Below are 6,326 nucleotides of genomic sequence, written 5' to 3'. Positions count from 1 at the left end.
TTTCAGGCAGTTGCTTTGGCTGGTGTGAAGAGGGATGTAGTGTGGTGACCGAGTCTGTTCTCAGCAGATTGCACTTTGCAGCAGGCTTTCTCCAAATATAGTCCATTGAATTGCTGGAACTAGCTCCCATCATCTAGTCAGTTTCAGAAAGTCAATATTCTTGGTGTGCCTTGAAGATCTTGAGACACATGTCTATCACACTTCAGCTGCCTGTAGTAACCCTTTCAGCACTGACTTTATAAATACTCTGGGTTTATAAAGAATCCAGAGCACTTAAGCACACACCATGCTAGAAGGAATGGAATTTGTGTCTTAAACTGGTGGATCTGGATTGTAGTCTTCAAATGTGGCTTACCAGGCAGGAATACCAGTGCTTGTATCTGGAATTAGGCACAGAAAACAGGAATGTAGATGCCAAAGTGCTTTGATATTGGCCGCAGTATGGAAACATAAATAGTATGCAATTTCAAATTTCAGAACTGAAATAACTGAGTGTGAGAATGCAAAATTGTAATAATCCTCCCCACACCACATGCACTCAGAATTTTGGCCATTTCCCCAGCTCTACCAGATATGGGGTTTGCCCTGCTGCTCGCAAAAAAGTCTCCCTACAGACTTTTGGGCTTCTCTTACAGAAATCTCAAAGTTTGCTGTTTTTGAATAAACAGATTTTATTGACACTATTTTTAAAAGCCAATGACCTAACCCTTATTAAAAACATAGTACAATATCTGACAAGTAGTTCCAACACACTAATGGTTTACAGTAGTTATGCTGTAGCATTCTGGGCTCTGACTTTAGAATAACAATAACACGAACTGTAGTGATTAACGTTTGGCAAACCCTGAAGACTTAATATTGTGTCACTCTGTACATGTGCACCGGAATGCAGGGGAGATGAAGAGCTTATTTTACTCAAGCAGTGAGCAAGCACTATGCCTATTCCAGAGATAGCTAGTGCTCCCCACACCTTTACTCTTATGTTCTGGGATGCTGACCGGATCTGTGTGTGTGTGTGTGTGTTGGGGGTTCTGCAGCACAACAGAAGGGTTGCATTAGGGGAAGTGGTTTGCTGCATCTTTAAATTGGGGCAGCAAGAACCACACTCCTGTCACTATTTAAGAGGTATTGTGGATCATAATACTAGTGCTCAGGTATTTATTATTGTCATTACTATTTTATTATTTATTTCATTATTGAATTAATTTATTTATTATTTACTAGGCCTAGGATCCCTAGTCTTAGACCATTACCTAATTTTGGTAGGGTCCTGGTAACACACTTTGTTTTAAGGCATAAATGTGCAAATCATTTGGCTCCCAGGAACAATATTCATTCCTTGATTGAAATCCCCTTAGTTCTGATCTTCTCAGTTTCTTTCAGTACTTACATCCGATGCTCTCTGCCTGCGCACTTAGTGCTGCCAGCTGCATAGTTACTTGCTATTTACACTAAAGTCAGAGTCCCATTAATTTGCTAATGAATTGATATTGACTTCACTTTTTGCGAGTTGGCAATGTTTCAAAAGTCATTGTTACCTCATTTCCAAAATGAACATCGACAAATTTCCCCTACTGCAGAAAATGCAAAAATCAATTAAAAATGTAATTGGTTTAATACCACCTGGTTTCAAATTATGGAGGTGGCACTTGATCAAAAACTCTTGATCCGCCAGGGCTGGAGTGTGAGTGACTCTTTGGACCTACATGTGCGGTGTGCATGCAGCAACGGTAAATAGGAATCTGGATAGCAAATTAATAAATTGAATAAGAGCTGAGCAGTATTGTATTTATATAGGGAATGGGGAGACAGTTTAGAAAAATAAGTTCCTGTCACTGAACCGTGACCAGATAAAGAATTAATAATTTTCTGAAATGTCTAGAAAAGCTTTCCCCCCTGTTTACAAGTTCTGGCTATCTCATAGGAAAAGTTATCCATATGAGGCTTTAAGCCTAACTTGTCCCATTCGTCTCGGATCATTTCAATAATCTGGCTAAGCGTCTGTATTTCTGGATGTTTATCTGATGAGCCTTTTGCACTGCAAACTGACTGGTGTGTCAGAGATGGGTAGAGAATAGTTACTCCGTTTTGTGCAAGACTTCAAGGTTTGTTCCATTCTGATTTGAAACGAATATAAAAAATTTAAAATTCTCCACAAAACCGAATTATCATTCTCTGCCCAGTTCTGCTGGGCGCACTTGCTCTGGGCCAGTTCACCTGGCAGGTTCCTTTGGAGCTGGGGACCTGGAAGCTGGGACTGCTTAAGAGCTCTTAGCCTGGGGCTTTCAGAGCTTCCAGACTCTCAGCTTCCTCCCTCCCTCCAGGTGGTAGAGTGACCAGATGTCCTGATTGTATAGGGAGAGTCCCAATATTTGGGGCTTTGTCTTATATAGGCACCTATTACCCCCCCCACCCCATTCCCTCTCCTGATTTTAAACACTTGCTGTTTGGTCACCCTACCAGGTGGGCTGATGAGGAGCCAAGTGGATGAGAGGCAGGTTCCCATTGGATTCCTTCCTGGTTGCCAGCAGAACTTTGTCACAACTGACATGGGCCCACAAAATGTTTCAGTTTCAATGAACTGGCAAATGATGATGAAAAAATGTCTTGTCAGGTTTTTTTTCTGACCAGCCAGGTGAGGGTATATTTAACTCTAAAACTGTTTTTAGTTTCCTGTGCACCACACTTTCATATTTTGAAAGCAGTCTCCCTGTGAGAAAAGTCCAGGTGAAAATCCTGCCCCCCATTTAAGCAAATGGAAAGATTCCCATTGACTTCTGAGGGCTCAGGATTTCACCCCGCTGATAAATGGAGGATGGGAGGGAGGAGTAGCTCCCTTTTCTGAACACCCAGCAAGCCAATTAGCTACAGAATTCCTCTTGGTGGCTGTTCTCTGCTTGCTTTACCTGTAAAGGGTTAACAAAGTCCCCCAGGTAAAGGAAAAGGAGTGGGCACTTGACCAAAAGAGACAATGGGAGGGCTAGAACTTTTTAAAATTGGGGAAAAAACTTCCCTGTGTCTGTTGTTGCCATTCTCAGGGAAGGAAGGAAGACACAGAGAAGCAATGCTGTAAGCAACTTTAAAACCAGGTATGAAAAAGCATCAAATCATACCTCAACCCTACTTATCTGAAATCCCAAATATGTAAGTAATCAGGGAATGTCTAGGAAGACATGATTAGGGTTATTTGTTTTATTTCTTATTGGCTTGTGGATTCTTCTGTGCTTCCCCAGATGCTTTTGTTTGCTTGTAACCTTAAGCCGAATCCCCACGGAAGTTATTTTAGGTGCTTAATTTTTGGAATTTCTCTTTTAAAATCTAGCAAAAGCCTAAATTCGAGAAGTATTTTCTTTCTTTTTTGTTTTTAATAACATTTCCCTTTTTTTAATAACGGGATTGGATTTTTGGTGTCCTAAGAGGTTTGTGCATATGTTGTTTAATTAGCTGGTGGCAATAGCATATTTTCTTTGTTTTCTTGCTCAGCTCTTCCCTGAAATGAGAGTACCCCACAGGAAGGAATTCCCAAATGCATCTTCCTGGGTTCCAAAAGGAAGGTCCCTTTGGGTGGTGACAGCATTTACCAAACTAAGGTCAGAGAAAAGTTGTAACCTTGGGAGTTTAATACAAGCCGGGAGTGGCCAGTATTAATTTTTAAAATTCCTTGCAGGCCCCCACCTTCTGCACTCGAAGTGCCAGAGTGGGAAATCAGCCTTGACAATCCCAGTAGAGACTTTTGTTCTTAGAGCAAACTACTACTGGAGACATACATAGCATGTGTGATCACTTCTATTGACTATACTTTGTTCTTGTTTTATTGTTCTCTTAATATAACCAAGAACATTCTAATTGGTTGACTGTTTTGTCGCTTGTCATAGTTATGTTTTTCTATATTTACAGATACTTTCAAACAAGCACTGACGGGCTTAAAATCAGGGGCCAAATCTTCATCCTGATCTATACCCAGCCTATATGTCTGCATGCACAAAACTGAACATACAGAGTTGTCTGCACTTTTCAGATGTGGATTATGTCCATGTGCACATCAAAAATTCTAATTCCAGCACACATGTACCTGCAAAATCCATTGGAATAACATGGATTTTGCCTGTGGGTACAAATTCTAACACTTCCATGCATGCAGGTGTTAAATTTGTTCAAGTGCACATGAGTATTTGCGCTTATCAAGCACAGAAACCTATATATGCAGAAACAGATTTTGTCAACACATGGTTGACAAAACACGGGGGCTAAAAATGTACCTTCATGTATGTAACTGTGCGCTTCAATTGTATGTGCAGCCAACATAATTGTACACACATATTGGGTTGTGAAAAAAAACCTGTGGATTAGAATGATCAATATATATTTCTGATTATTATGAATTGTCAATTAAAACTTCTCGAATTACACTTCTAGGTAAACATATATTGCTTCATTTTTGTTTGACAGCCCCACATATCTCCATTTATTTTTTGTACATTAACATGTTTCCTATGAGTAAATTGTATCCCAAGTCTTTATTGTTTTAAAAAATCAAAATAATCCAGTGTGTATGCTCAGCAGAATTTTGGAATCAAAATAATCCCTAATGCATGGCTAGCAGAATTTTAAAACTACAGAAACCTGATTAAAATAATTACAAAAAAAACTTGATTTAGAATAAGCTAGTATTGTGATTAATAAAAGATAATTTGATACATGTGTTACCTGATCACATTGGTTATACTTTAGGGCCAAGTGTGCTCTCAGTTACATTGGTTTAAATTTGGAATAACTCCATAAATGTCACTATATAAACAACAAATGATTAGTTATTCCAAATTTACATCCATGTTGAGGAGAACAGAATCTGACCCACTTTCTTCAGCAATGTCTGTTTCCCTAATACTACTACTGAGTGCCTTCATTCCTCTGATACCCAATTCCTAATGATGCTGCGAAACTTTGAGGCTGATGAGACTGACTTCTGAAAGAATAACTAAACTATACTTGTTTAGTTCTTTCAACAAGCCATGGAAGAGAATAATTGTTTGCTGGTATTTTGAAGGCTTCAACATCAAATAAAGTAAGGAAATACCAGATGAGTTACAAATAGAAGTTGTATTACCAGTTTTCTGTAAGTAAAATTAAGGGCAGGGAAATGTTTGAAGAATACAAGGGGACATTTCTCAAAATAGTAATTTATGAGTGTAAAAAGCCCAAAGAGAAGTGGTGAAATTGTCATCGAGTCACTAGAGACCTAAAACTAGTCTGAAAAATAAATAGAAAATTAGAACTTAGAATATTAAGAGTGATTTCTTGGTGTTGAAATTTGCCTTTTTTGAGTGGGAGTAATTTGATGATTTTTATGGTCTTTTTTTGGTAGTAGGATGACTACAAAAATGTTGGATTTATTGTGATTGTTCCTGTAGGTCACATGGAATTGGTTCTGGCTGCCGGATTGGCAAAGTGTAACACATGTGGTTAAGACCATTTTGATGCCGGAAGCCCAGCAGGCCTTTGCTGGAAGACCAGGTAAGGATGATGGAGTGACTTCTGAGTGGGTCTTTTCAACGTGATCAATATTTGCATAAATGAAAAAAATCTTTCTTTTTTTGAAGCCTGCAGAATGAAAGTTACTTTGAAGTTTTCAAATATTTTCCCAAACTCATTATCCTGTTTGACCAGCTATGTTCAGAAGTACAGAGCATCCAGAACTTCAATTAACTTCAGTGGGAGCTACTACTACTCACCAGCTCTGAAAGGCTGCCCCCTGGTATCTAAGCACATTTGGCATAAATCACTCTGCTCCAGGTGCACATGGATCTAAATCAGTTTTCTGAGAAGAAAGCACATGGGACTCACTCCACTTTTCTTCTCATTCTGGTCTTCGACTCTGTACCCAGTCTTTTGTCTCTTTTGTTCCTGCCCTAGATTTCCATATTCTCTTCAGTACAGTTACACATGGATGACTGGCATTAAGGCAAATTGAAGGGAACCCATAATTCCCATTCACTGATTGTTATCTATGCAGGGGTGGCTCCAGGCCCCAGCACGCCAAGTGCGTGTTTGGGGCGTCATGCTGCGGGGGGCGCTCTGCCGGTCGCTGGGAGGGCACCAGGCGGCTCCGGTGGACCTCCCGCAGGCACGCCTGTGGAGGGTCTGCTGATCCCGCGGCTCCGGCGGTCCACTGGAGCCACCCGCCGCCCTTCTGGCGACCGGCAGAGCGCCCCCCGCGGCATGCCGCCCTGATTGGGGCGGCAAAATGTCTAGAGCCACCCCTGTATCTATGCCTTCAAAATAAAATTGTCGTCTCTTCTGTAATGTTTATGTCTAGGAGAAAAAAA

General features: G+C 40.4%; 1 long non-coding RNA gene across 1 annotated transcript; it reads left to right on the top strand.

Annotated features, from left to right (window-relative positions):
• Positions 1-3,480: 3,480 nt before the first annotated feature.
• On the top strand, positions 3,481-5,958 carry LOC120405034. Its single transcript, XR_005598332.1, has 3 exons — positions 3,481-3,590; positions 5,412-5,514; positions 5,601-5,958. It is a non-coding gene; the product is annotated as an uncharacterized LOC120405034 (long non-coding RNA).
• The last annotated feature ends 368 nt before the right edge of the window (positions 5,959-6,326 follow it).

This window comes from Mauremys reevesii, linkage group 4, assembly GCF_016161935.1.
Source record: "Mauremys reevesii isolate NIE-2019 linkage group 4, ASM1616193v1, whole genome shotgun sequence".
Classification (NCBI taxonomy): domain Eukaryota; kingdom Metazoa; phylum Chordata; order Testudines; family Geoemydidae; genus Mauremys; species Mauremys reevesii.
This window is presented reverse-complemented; position numbering and strand designations above follow the sequence as displayed.